The sequence below is a fragment of the Cygnus olor genome, chromosome 2 (genome assembly GCF_009769625.2).
Source record: "Cygnus olor isolate bCygOlo1 chromosome 2, bCygOlo1.pri.v2, whole genome shotgun sequence".
In the NCBI taxonomy this organism is placed as follows: domain Eukaryota; kingdom Metazoa; phylum Chordata; class Aves; order Anseriformes; family Anatidae; genus Cygnus; species Cygnus olor.
This window is the reverse complement of record NC_049170.1, coordinates 139,973,257-139,987,882: the sequence shown is the minus strand read 5'-3', so window position 1 is coordinate 139,987,882 and position 14,626 is coordinate 139,973,257. Positions and strand designations below refer to the sequence as shown.

Below are 14,626 nucleotides of genomic sequence, written 5' to 3'. Positions count from 1 at the left end.
ACTAATTACAAAATCTCTAAATAAACCAACATAAAATGAGGGCCATTATTAAAGCTCTTCCACTGAAAGCGATTTTAATCCCAGAAGATATGGGGAATAAGCAACCTTCCAGCTAATTAAAGTGTTGTTTTGATGTGCTCTGAATGGAGTTCCCATCCATGCTTCTTTGGCCAGAAGGATGGCAGCTACAACTGAAATTTTTAAGGAAAAAAAAGAAACGGGAACAAATTCAACTACAGGCCTCTCCAAAAGGGATCTCAAAGACTTCCAGCCCACACCGAAGTTAAACTTATCAAAAGAGGAACAGAGAAAATATCAACTAACGAAGCTATCCCCAAATATTCCTGTTTTCACATGGAAACCTACAAAGTATTACACAAAATAATTTTTAATATCTACTTAATTTTAATTTTTTAAAATCTACTTAATTTTACTATCTACTACATTTATTCCTGTAGCATACTGTGCATTATGGAAACATTTGTATTTAAGAAGTATATTACATTTTGTGGTTAAAAATACTAGGCTACACGTATGGCAAAGCTGGGAACTGCTGAGTTCCTGGAGTAAGAACTAATGAGTATTTATGGCTATCTTGCTATAACAAAATAAAAACTTTACACTAGGTAACCTTGTCCACATTACTTGGCAATTCATGTTTGTAATATAGGAAATTTTGCCTTCACAGAATTCCATCTGAAAGACAGCATATAGAAAATACTGCTGCAAGAAACAGAGTCATGTTGTTACAAATGATTCCAGTTATTCAAGTAATTATTAGCCTCATATGCACTCATATAACAGTATGGAGACGATGCTGACCATGGAGTAGCTACAAGACCAATATCTTATCATATATTTCAATTAGATCACATTTTGGTGTGCAACTTATGGATGGTTATCAAAGCCAAAATGTTCTTGTAGTTGCAAACAAGGTCTGAATATTAGACTTTCACCTACGTCTTCGCTTTCAGGTATTTAAGCATTTCAGTGATTTTTCAGATATGGAAGTTATGAGTTGCATTCTTCTTTTGCAAAATCGTTCTAAACTTACTGAGAAATAGGATACATATTTAAAATTTCTCATTTTTTCATTTTCTTCTGGAGTAAGGAATCAATAGCACTCTGCAAATACCCATGTAAGTGTATTGTTTAATGAGAAAAAGACAAAAGTAAAGAGATACTTTTTAAAGGCATATACTCCATAGATGCAATTAGAAGAAAACTCATTTATAACGATGTGAGGTTTTTGAGCAAACACACATTTTTTGGACATCTGTAATTTTTAATTAAGATTTAAGTTACTGTTGACTGGAAAAGTACTCATTTTTATTTCAAAGAATAAATATGGGACAGAAAAATAAACAGAATTTCTTTCTTTTGCTCTCACAGAGATCCCTTTGGCAAAGAGACAATTCCTTCCCAGATTTACTAGGTGGCCTGTATTATTATAATCACTCTGTAAGGTAGGCTTCTTACTAAACCTTCTCCTTCCTTACTTACACCTTTACCAAAACGTAATTGTTTGGGCTAAAAAGAATGAAGGAAGCAAGAGGCATAACAAGAGCAGGTTGGAGGGGACAGAATAAAGGAGAATGAGCAGAGTGGGTTGTGCCCACTGAAGCAAGCACACATCCTTGCAGAACCAGAATAGAGCTGACAATCAAAAGAAGTCTGCGGAACCACAAGTACAATTTATTTCCTGCACACTAATACTGTTGGAGAACAAAACAGTACAGGTCCTAGTTGACTTATTGCAAGCCTGCTAGTGATTTTTAAATGTTTCAGCATTTTTTGTATTAGAAAAGTTTCCTGTGGTGAAGGGCAGAGTGATTTGGTCTCAGTTTAAGAAAGAATATCCTCAGCTTTCCCCTGTTAAAAGCCTCGTGTAAGAGTTCTGGAAAAAGCACCAATTATTTTTTACCCAATTTGATATTTAACTTCCTTATACTTGAGGTCTCCTTTTCACTTGTCACCTTCCAATATATATATTGAAAGAAGAGGTCCTACATACAAAAGCTTGCTTTTTCAAACAGTCCTTATTCTGTATCTCAACATGTATGAGGTAAACTAAACCTAAGCATTTGCGATTCTGCCATTTCCTAACATTTGAGGGGCTGACTTAAGTAACTCTAATTTTGATTATTATAATATTTTGTGTTTGTACTTGCACATATAGCTACACATTCCTGCTAATCGTTGTTAAATAGTAATAAAATTCATTTCTATACAACTTTTACAAAGGATTTCATAGCCAGGAAGATGAAATGCTTTAAAGATATTACACGGAATAGGAATAACAAGTACCAGTCATTCTAAGTGACTATTTTGACATGACTGAAATGGCCCATTTCAAAACAAAAAGGCAAGCCTTGGAAAGGATCATTGTACCCACTAAGCCAGGCCCCCACCGAGATCCATACGGATACCTATTTCTCTAGCCAAGATGAATCTTAATAAACACCCTCAGTTTATAATAAACGGTTTGTAAGAAAAGTTCTTTCAGAAGGGTCTCAAGTGTGTATGGATATTTTTCAACTTATATAATACATTTATATTTCAAATATAAGATTAAACTTCCTTTGACCCCAGAACTCGGAAAGCTCATAAGGTAAATCTATTATACAAAGCAAGTTGACAATATGTACAAATATGTTATCTCAAACACTACTTAAAGGCATCACTTCTTTATTATAGCCACACAGAACATCATTTCATAGAAAGTTGTAGCTTAAGCAAGGTGAAGACGTTCAACCACATTAAAACTAGACCTCATAAGGAATTTAAGATCATTCTGTGATAAAAGATACTATTAAATACAATTTGGATTAAAGTCCATTCTTATTTACTGGACATTGCATGAAAGTAGTTTGATGGAATAAAATAGTGGAGATCGACAATTTGGAGTTTGGGAGCTGGAGTACGTTTTTTCATTTACAGAAAGTCAAACCTCTATTTTTTTCATATAGACAGTAATAAAACTGTGTAAGTAATAGTACATAAATCCCTGTAACACATCTATTACTTTACTCTCCTATCTGCCCTTAACAAACAGTTATCTAAATACTTAAGGTAAAAAATTTTGGATTGTTTTAAGTATTCTCACTATGACTGGAAAAAACACCTGAACAAATACTTTTCATACAGGTAAGATAACAAGAGTGGCCTCGCACATTGTGGCTAATTGCTAGTGGCTAATTTTATATTATAACTGTTCATAAAACTACTCATTTTGGGTCAAATTAGCAAACTGATGCTCCAAGATGGGGCATGATTTTAAAGAATTAACTTAAATTTAATTCAGTAATAAGATGAACATTTGACTTAGCTACCACAAATGAAATGTAGCCAGACTTTCTTCTGGGGTAAAGCACACATTCATTTGTATTTCATCACATCAATGTGCAAAGGTTCAGCTTCACATGAGAAGTTTTTCAAGTACTATGGCAAAATCTACAACCGTAAACTTAAACACATGAGCACAGAAGTCATAGAAGCCAGTATTCTGAATATCTAAGATCGGAAATAGCAAAGAGAGGAAAGCAAATAAAGCCCCAGTCCCAAAATACAGAAATACCTAAATCCGGGCTGCAGGGAAGCATCAGTCTCTGCTCAAGAATCGCAATAATGAAACCACTCTTTGAACTGGCATCTGAGCAGTCAGTCACAACGCACCTTTCTTTTTATTACAGGAAGTCTGGCGGTTAGAATGGTGCCTGGGAACATGGAAAACTAAGTCCCAAGTTTCTCTTCTGCCTTCCTCAAATATTCCCCAAAAGTCCATATGAACACCTTCTCAGTTAATCCAACGGGAATTTATCATCACTGAGGCGGTTCTCTTTCCCATAAAACAATTAAATATTGAAAGAACTATTTAATTCACTGAGTTAAACATTCATTGAGAATGGAAAAGTGATACTGACTTTATTCTCTTTTAGTCAGGTCAAAGATCTAAGATGGGAGATACTGAAATTCCAACTAAGAGATCAAACCTTGCCACAGAAAATATCCACTAACGAAGTACAGTAATGTAGAGAAATGTATGTTCTCCTGAATATCCAACCATCAAAGGTTGTGGGTTTTTCTTGTCTGCATTTTTATCTCAGTATCTTCTGCATTTCCCTATTTCCTTACTTTAATTTCCAAGGCATTCTATCAATATCAATGTAATTCTTTTACATGACCTTCTTTCTGAAAACAGTTCTTCATCTTCCTCCCATTTCTCCTTTTAATAGCAATCTATACTCTCCTTTTAGTTTAAGTTACAAGTTTTAAACCTAAGGATATGAGACTTTGAAATCTGGGTAGTTTGCTTTTTCTGTCCACATTACTATCCATTGCCATGATTGAAGACACTGGTTAATTTCAGCCAAATTGGAAAAAGGGGCATAAATATTAAAATAGTTAAATTCCAACAAGCTGAGTGAAAATCATTATCATCAGAGGAGGAGAAAGACTGAAGTCAGTGTTCATGGAGTAAAAGCAGGTAGTACTGAGCCAATACCCACTCCCTTTGGCAGTACATCTTGGACAGTGGATACCTGCGTAATTGCCATGGTAAGTTTGACAGAAGAGTCATGAGATAGGAAATGGTGCTTTATTGTTATCCTCTACTATATCACAAAGGAAATATGTGGGATACCTTTATAAGCCATCTGGATTCTGGTGCTTGTGGAACCACCTATCTCTGTTATATTTAACCCCTTCATTTCTTGGTTTCCATTGGTCTTGCTGCTACATGTACTCTATGCACGCAGGACTCACCATAGTTTGTTTCCTGTTCCACCAGCAGTAATACTAAATAACGAAATAATAATTTATCCTTAAAATGAACATTACAAAATAGCTAATCACCATAAACTGTTTAAGTACTTTATTAAATACATCAGAAATTGAAGTTTAACTGATCTGATTTCAGGCCACAAATAAGAAAAATGTGGCTGCTCCAGGTAAGATGTGTGAACACAAATCCCTTCTCTTACTTTCTGTGTTGACAGTGCTAGAACTTCGCTGTTCCCAAGTCTTTTGAGCTACCATTCCCTGTGTAGCTTAGTAGCCTAACAGCAGTGAAATCACCAGTAACATCTGGATCAAGGCCCACCGGGCCTTCACCACTCTGCCTCAGGCAGGTCTCTGGGGCTGGGAGCACTGAAGTGCCAGTGGGAGCACTCTGCACTCCGTCATGTTGGGTTTACGTGGCAAGGTTTTGGTAGCAAGGGGGCTGCAGGGGTGGCCTCTGTGAGCACAGCCCAGAGGCTGCCCCATGTCAGATCAGAGCCAGCTCCAGCCAGCTCCAAAAGGGACCTGCTGCTGGCCAGAGCACCTAGATTCCCAATAAAGTCAGTGAGTGTAGACCATATCAGCCCAAATGGCCAAGTCTTGACAAGAAAGTCTATATCAGCCTTGCACTTCCTAAGCAGAAAAGTGCCAACTGCCCCTAATGTACATGTTGAAGTTCTGTTTCACCTCCCTACTTCTCACCGTGGTCTTAGTAAAAGACACAATTAGTCATGATCCACCAATCAGTATGGCTTTAAAACTTTCCAAAAGATGGCAAGTTAAACATGAGATTTTACCTACAAATTTATTACAGTTTTGGAAAGAATACATTTTGCAAACAGGAAGCTGAGATTTTACCTTATTTTGACCAACTGGGACTTATCTATGGCTTTTCTACGAAAGGAAAAAATGAAGACTTGTGAAACCTGAATGTTTAAATGACTCGTTCGTTACAAATAGTTTCAGTGTTAAACAATCTACATTTCTGGAAACTCGGATAACACAATGATAAGCCTGATTTTGCTCCTTATGCAGATATTAGGAAATGTGCCATATGTTCAGTTGGGAAATCCTGCTGTTAGGCCCAGTGTGGACACATCCAGAACTGGCACTAACCACACAAATTGCGCATTTCAAGACGAGTGAAATAAACAAACAAACTGGACAAGGGAAATATGAAAATGGTCATTAAAATCATTTCCTTATTGGTGATGATGGACTCTACCACAACAGCTCTACTTCTTGAAATGAATCAATAGCCTCAGATTAAGGCACGCTTTCCATTATAATTATTTTGAAGTTATTTTTAACACAATTTTCATTTGTTGGTTAATTCCTTCAATATAGATTATAGTTTCAAAAACCTCTCCAGGGAATTCTCTTTAAAACATTAGTTGAAAGACAATACGGGAAATATTATTTAAATATGACAGGACAAAGGATAGTTGAAAATAATTCCATGAAATGTTTATTTTTAATTTTTTCTCATATATCTGTCCTGCTCTCCCTTCTGAAGATTACACAATACATGCAACTTGCATGGTGAGAAAATGCTTCTATTGCTGGAGCACATCCCGAAATAGAGAAAAAAGCAGTATAAAAGGCCTCATTCTCCTCTTATCTAGGCCTATTGCTGTAACTCCACGATGTCAAGTAAAGTTATTTCCAATTTACACTTGAGAAAGAGCAAAACATGCAACTTGTGAATGGTAAAATCCTCATGCCAGAGTGAAAGTTCTCGAGCATTTTACCTTTTCAAGCCAATTGGAAACACAAGGCAGATGGAAAGAATTTGCAATCAGCAGTTTTCCTCACACCCTGAACAGCATAAATTCAAAAAGTTCTATTGGAAATCCAGTGAGTTCAATCAAAAAGCTTTCTCAAAGGAGTGTAGAACTCACAAATGACAGCTATCAATCACAATAATAAAAGTTGTAGATGTTTATGACATAAGGCATTTTTAAAAATTAAATTATTAGTTCTTTCTTCTTTTTCTTACTACAGTAATTTATCCCATGCTCAGAATTCTAGCAAATTCACCATGAACAGTCCCTAGGTGAATACGAGCTAATATTACACATATTAGTCACCAAAGTTATGTGTATATATAAGTATAAATAGAATATACAATTGCAAATATATTCCAATAATATTCAGATGGTAACATACAGTGTACATTTTTTAATTAGATAATATCAAAAAAAGAAGTATTTGAGTTTCAGGATGGGTTTGAATGGGCATTTGAATCATGCTGTGCTAATATTTGAAATTTTCATATTATTTTCAAATTTTCATATAATCAGATTGATTCTAAGTAAAATAGATTTTACCCCTGCTTTCCAACAGCAACCTCAAACTCAACACTATACTATTTCATATTTTTAAGTCACAAGATGCAATTTCAATATTACTTTGTATTTCAGTATCTTAATATTATAAACTATGCGACATGTTCATAGAAACAATCCTGAAAACTAAGGTTTAAGTATGTTGTTGCCTACCTCAGGTCCACAACAAAGCCCCAGGGCCTCATTTTATTCACTCAGACACTTAAACACTCTGATTTATTCCACTTAAATACAGATTCCTAAGGTACCTAGTTTAGAAGCCCAGCCATCTTTTTCTTCCTAAATAATCAATTGATAGAAAGAGGGGTATATAAAATTTTGTGTTACTAAAAATTGAGTGCCCCAAAAATAGGTTTAATAAAGTACTCTTACAGTTGTCTAAGTACCTTATTTAGGAGGTATGAATATAACCTACCGCATTTCTATGGCTGCATTTCTATTGCTGAATCTGATCAATTCCTGCCTTGGCTGTGTTCTGACACCATGTCAGAAAAGAAATGCAGGTGTGCACGTACTCTCCTTTTTTCCTACCCAGCTCACTGCCCCAGTATATAATCCATGCTTTTCATAGATCTGCCAGTTTTCCAGCAAAATTCAGATTGATCATAGATCTCCCATATTAAATATATATATATATATATATATATATATATATATAAATATGCCCTGAAATGTAGGGATGCATGTTATTTAATTCATTGCTCTGACCCAGGGAATAATTAACTCTATCTATATTTCTGCTGGGGCAGAAATTGCATCTGGCAAATAAAAAAAGAAATCTACCTATTCGTCTAATAAATGTAGAAACAACTTTTTCAACGTTAATGATTGTACCAAAATAATTCATACATACTGCCAATTTTATTTCCTGTCTGCAGGACTGGAAGGCTTCCTATAGGAGAAATACATCTGCTTTTCTCCATAGAAAATGCCTGTAAATTCTGGCGCATAGAATGAACCTATAATCAGTTCCCTGCTTTATTCAGTGTCTGACAGCTTACTGAAATAGATATACATGTTAAGCTTTCAGCATTTGTGCTTATTCAAATTCATGGTATAAAATAGAGAATCATAAAATCACAGAACAGTTTGGGTTGGAAGGGACCTGAAAGCCCATCCAGTTCCAGCCCCCTGCCATGGGCAGGGACACCTCCCACCAGACCAGGTTGCCCAAAGCCCCATCCAGCCTGGCCTTGAACACTTCCAGGGAAGGGACATCCACAGCTTCTCTGGGCAAGTATTTTTAAATTTTAAAAGTATTAAACGAGTACTATGAAGATGGAAGAATCAGGTAATCAGAGTTAGAAAAGGTCTAACTGAGACTTCATTTCCTTAACTAAAGAAGTAGCTGCCTTACCTGGCAGGAAACAGTAGGCCGTGATACTCCGGTTGAATAAGCAGAGGAATAAATGTAAAACGCATTCATACGGCAGGCAATATATGCAGTAGATGCTGCACCTTGCAGAATGCATGGTTTCGAGTAGTGTATTTCAACCAATTTAACCTTCACCTGACTCACAATCAATTGTTATTTCTTTGCACCTCATTACAGTACATGAATCCTGCTTTATGCCTCATTTGCAGTTCTGGATGGTTCACCAATGAGATGTGTCTCAGTAGGCAAGAGGTGCTGGCCTAGAACAGAGATGTGATTGATTTTTGAAACAATGCCTATACATTGATATCTTCATCTGCTCCAAAAAAAAAATCCGTTCGTCATTTTCATAAGAAGTCAAAATTTTTCACCACTCAGAAAAAACAAAGGTGATTTAAAGTACTGCTAAAAAATATCATGCATGATTAGTAATGTAAAATATTAAAAACAGAAGCCAAACTGCATGCACTAGGAGTTTTCAGACGTTTTTCTTTTCTTTTCATATCAGGATGACTGATTCAAGGTGAGAGCTGGTTTCCAGTGCTCACAGACAGTCACTATTTATATCCCTTATACTCCAAATTACGGTGATTTACAAGAGGACATGATTAGCACAAAGCAGACAGCAAAAATTAAATCCTACAACAGCACACTGATGATTCCCAACTAGGTAAAGGCACATAGCACAGTAACAAGTTCAGTATACATATTCAGGTAAAGAGAAGGAAAGCCAGCAGGAATAATAATTTCTTTGTGAAATAAACAGCTATCATGCCCTTTGGATGAGATCTACACACAAGCACTTACTTGGCTGACCAAGTTGATCATAAAGCTCCTTACGATGAAAAGAAAATAACAACTACATTTATCTTGAAGCTCATGGTGTGATCATGCTGTGAAAATGTATATATGTCGGCTCTCATTTCATGTGATTTGGAGTTTAATTAATTTTATAAATTCCCTTTAGTCATCTGGACAATGTCTTACAGAATTTATTGCAGTACCTCTACTTTCAGATGACTGATTTGGACCCTTAAAGGCCTCCAAACTTGTATTGTGTGTCAAAGTGTCCAGGTGATTTGTGATGGAAACAAATATGCACATACTAGAAAATAGGTCATTCTACAAACGACAGATTAGCCTTTTTGTTTTACGAAACAGGAGCTGAGAGAACACATGTACGCACTGGATTGTTCATTAATTTCTGCTGTAATTCAATAGACTGGATAAAAGTTGGAGCCTTCCATATCTTGGGAACCAGTTCAAAGAGACTAATTTATCTTCCTTTCATGTCATTACAAGATTTATGCTGTCCTGGGTTGCTCCTATCTTCAGCTGGCTGGAATACCAGAAGAATATTTTCCTAATGAGGACACACCTCTGGAATTCATTTCCTTTGACAGTGTCATACAGCCCAAATTTTATAAGCATTAAGGAATAGTGTAAATATTTTAATTTGGAGAGACTTCAGTTTAATGCTGGGCTTTTATGTTAGTGGAGTAATGGCAATGCTGGCCATTACGTTAAAAGCTTTGGGGACGGGTGTAAACTGATTTTGTAATTGATTGTTTTCATAAATGTTAGGCTTCATGATACTTGGTGATCACCATGGTATAAATTTCCAAATAAATTTAATTTTCATAGAGGAACAAATGCTTCCAAGAGAAGAACCCATATGCCACAAAGAACATGAAACCTAAAATGCTCGTCTTGAGGGAAATCTCTTGGTTTACTCAGCTTCACCAAGATTAACTCTGAAAATAACTAACAGCTTCTGTGAATAACTACAAACGTGACACAGGCTTTTCACTCTTAAATGTTCATAAGTATTTGAAGGAGGAGTAAGAAGTACCTAAGAATGAATGGTCCTGATATATGCCAGTGCATCAGTCACTACTGCAAAGTATCCAAAACAACTTTTGGGGGAAGAAAAAGTTGAGACACTGCTAATACTGGCCTTAATACCCAAAACTCCAGAGTTTAAGAGTCTCATCTAACAAATACTTTTCCTTTTACCCATTCTTTAACTAACATATTTTCGTTTCTTCCTTCTCACTCTAATTCTGAGTCTTTACAATTGATGTTCTCATTTAGGGAAGAATCTCTGCATCAAAAAACAAGCAAACAAAACAAAACAACCTGCTGAGTAATAATTACTTTTTCTTTCAAATTCCCTTTATTCAAAGATCCAACTTCTTGCTTCAAATCTCCATACGTATTTTCTAAATGAAAATAAATTCTCCAATCATCATATTTACTTGAGCTACAAGACATGGGAAGCACCCAAAATACATATTGTTTTTAGGAACTCTAAAACTCAAGTTAAATTGGTTTTGTTTCAAGAGATCTTTTTCAATCTATTTCCTGCTAAGGAATGTTACAGGAAGATGAATCATTACACATCCATTTCAGAAAGAAAATCCAATTATCTCAGCATCATGAGGAGGTGAAATGGATGAACTAACTGTTGAGTTGTTGACTTGTTAAAATTCAAGAGGTGAGATTGTTAAATTAATTGTGATTCGTCTTCTAGCTTAGAGTATTCCTCACAGTTCTAACTGGAGCATAAAGATCCAACTGAGGAAGGCCCATTTTTGTCAGCCCAGGACCTGATGTCAGAGTCAACAAGGTTTAATTAAAATTAATCTACCTCTGGAAGAAAAATTGGTTTTGTGCACTGATTTGGTACGTTAGAATCCATTGACCCTCTGAGGCTTTGGACTTTATTTGGCACTACAAAGAAAATCAGATGCTTTCCAGTTTAATCTCCTCTGCCACAGTGGTAGTTTTTTGTTTGTTTGTTTTACTGAGCATCGTGGAAGTCTATCATTTAAAGCTCAGCCAAAGATTTTCAGAAAGTCATTACAGAATAAAACAACCTGCAGCTAAAATGCAATGCTTTCTGTCGAGACGTTACCATAAGGACTGTTGGCCTTGCCGTTTTCCTTCTGCCAAAGAAAATGGGTTTCTGCACAAAGTTCATGGTTTATCTTATTGCAAACTGCATAATAAAAACTTATTTGGCAGATATACTACATCTGGGGACCCATTCGGGCATGTAGTATCGGCTGAGAAAACACTGAACCAGAAATTGGGAGAACTATCTGGAGCAACTTAAACCTGCTGTTATTCTCTGAACATGATACACTTCCCGAGGCCCCCAGTCCGTCTCCCAGGAGCCCAGTGCTGCGGAAACGGGCACTTCCTGATGTCGCTTTCTGGAATGCCAGGGCATGGCTGCAGGGCACAAAGCTGCACAGTGCAGAGATGTCAGAGCAAGTTGTGAGTATTAAGTTGCACATACACAACCCACTGCATATCATACACATATATTACCTTGGATTTTGTAACTCCACTTATAGTTGAAGGTTACTGACCTCGGATAATCTGTATTTTCGTCTTAACATGAAATGATATCGTACTGCACTGGTTTGCTGGTTTATTCCTTTAAACAGGGATAGTTTCTTCTGCTTAGTAGACAACACAGAGGGGTTCAAAGGCACAAAATTATGATTTCTCAGAGCCTGGGAGAGAAGCACTCACATTGCTACAAATCTGGAAGGAGACTTATGAACGGTTGAATCATTGTTGGAAATCAAGAGAGAGGTGAGCTAGAGAAAGGGGAATGAAAAACAAACGGATTAGAGAAGAAAAGGTCTGTCTTTAAGTGAAGGAATACCACGAGCGTATTTTTGAAAACACTTCTAATGTCTAGCCAGAGTTTGGTCAAGAACTCAGATCAGTGAAAAACAGATGATGGTGCACAAAAGAAAGAAAATTAGCTAATAATAACAAAAAAGACACTCTGGAGTGGACAAAGGGACAAACATGGATTTGGCTTGAAGAAGAGGGAGAAAGAGAAAAAAATAATTATGCCAAGGACAAGGCAGAAAACAAAACAGTACCTTTTAATAGCATAATATTTAATAATGAAAATATGGCCATCCTGGTCGCATTATGTTACATTCACTTTTCATTTATTTTTTTCCTCAAATGTGACTTAATAAAATAGGTTTACATTTAGTAGAACTATTAATCTTGCCGTTTGGTTGTCATTTATCTTTTACATTGCATTACAGAATGGATTGCTTTATTATTTGTGTCTTCCAGAGGCACAAAGGAAGAGCCAAGGAATTAGTGCCAGTAATACTTATTCATTCTCATTTTTTATTTTCAGCCCACATAGCCATGGTAAAAAGCAGGAACACAAAAGACCATTCACTGAATCGCCTCCTGTAGGTTCCAGAACCAGTTTGCTGCCAGAGACTGCAAACTTAAGTTTGCAGAGTCCGTTATTAAATGTTAGCCCATTCACCCAGCTGCTCTCCGCAGACGCCTCTTATTCACCTTTACACACCAATTTTTTAAATATGGAATTCAAACAAAATCTGTTATTTACACTGCAAGAGAAATTAGACTCCAAAGGAAAAAGCACAGCACAACTAAGGATTATGTACACACAGTGAGCTCTAACATCCACGTTTCTGCAAGGTCAACAAAACAGCAATTTGAGAAGATATGCTCAACCCAGAAAGGTACTGGCCTCGTTCATTAAAAATAAAAATACTACTACCCTCATTTTTTTTCTGATATTACTTCCTTTCAGGGTCAATTTAGCTAAAACCAAAACTGCACTTAATTCCATAAATGTTAGCTGATGCTAGCGTTTAATACAAGTGTTCAATATTCTGATACAGCTGAGATCTCTGTTTATAAATTTAGATTATGAATGGTCTTTTGGCACAGTTAAAGATATAGCTGTGACATACAGAAGTGTAACACTGCAGTGGAAGGCCAAACTCCATTTCAAAGATACCAAGTATCAGCAGTGACTATCAAGACTTCTCTACGCTCATTCTTCTAAGAGTGAGGAAAGTCAAATAATAAGTATTAGTTGCACTGAAATGCAACAAATACACATAATTAAGAAAAAACTCAAGTAATCAATAGCAAAAGCAAATATTATGTGTTTAATTAAAACACTCTGTAATGTTTGAAAAGAAAAGCAGCAGTTTTAGACTGTGTATTAAAGTAGGCTAGTTCTGCTACAGTTAGGGCATTTTCCTCTTTCTTTACTCTCTTCCCAAACAGATTGGCTTTCTCTGAGGGAAGGATACCAAATTTATCTACTATTGGTAAGAGGCCCATGAGGGTTTTTGCTACTCAGTACAGATTCTACAGCTAGAGAAAGAAGGCTAGCGTAAAAATAAATAAATAAAAATAAAATACTTTTTTTTTTTTAATAAAGCAACATAAGAAACATTTTCAAACAACTCACTGGTTGTCCTGTTACTTTGCAGAAAAGAAGAGGAGGGGAGGGAAAAAAAAGAGAGGAAGGAGAGAGAGAGAGAGAAGGAATTAAAGTCTCAAAAAACCACGCTGCAGTCACAGTGCTGCTGCACTTGCCCTGACTGTTGCATTAGCACCGAAACTATGGTTTATGTGAGTGGGAGACCCACAAAACCAAGGTTAGGAGAGAAGCAGAATTGTACCGTTTTGCTTCTCGGATGACAGTTCTGCAAAGGTGATGGTGAGAGATGAAAAGCTCCCCCTCTTTTCCAGAAGACAGAAGAGCATGGAGATGCTATAACCCCTTGCAACCTGCTAGTAACAGGTAGGAGCTCAGCATGCCTGCTGTCGGTGGTCTGGGCTGCGAACTGACGTCAGTACCACTCAGGAGCTTCTTACAGAGACTCTGCATGCAGGCATTCGAGATGGTACCAAACTCCTCACTCGTCCTCCTAAGTAGGTGTAGCTTAATCCCTTGTTGTGTCTAATTATTTCATTAACTAATACACTGAAGGATTTCTGACTTTTTTGGACCCAAGGTACTTCTTTTCAATAATTAAACACCGCATTTTCTCTGGCTCCCTTCCCATAAATTTCTATTGCTTCCTCTGCCCGGAGATGATATTAATTTCCCTTTTATGCTGTTCCAGATTTAGACAGTCAATAAAAGTAGCTTTGGTTTGTACCTGTAAACTGGAATAGCCATTAAGATGGTGAACCACACCCCCGGACCTGTACGTAGAGGTATGAAATGATTAAAAGAGTAGGTCTGGCAAGAAGAAACTAACTCATTTCTTCTGAGTTACTATCTCAAGAAACACACGAAGCATACACT

General features: G+C 36.5%; 1 protein-coding gene across 16 annotated transcripts in view; it reads right to left on the bottom strand.

The window, feature by feature from the left end:
* The window catches only part of RIMS2 (regulating synaptic membrane exocytosis 2), a 468,287-nt gene that overhangs the window by 322,634 nt on the left and 131,027 nt on the right, over positions 1–14,626 (bottom strand). The window lies entirely within an intron of this gene.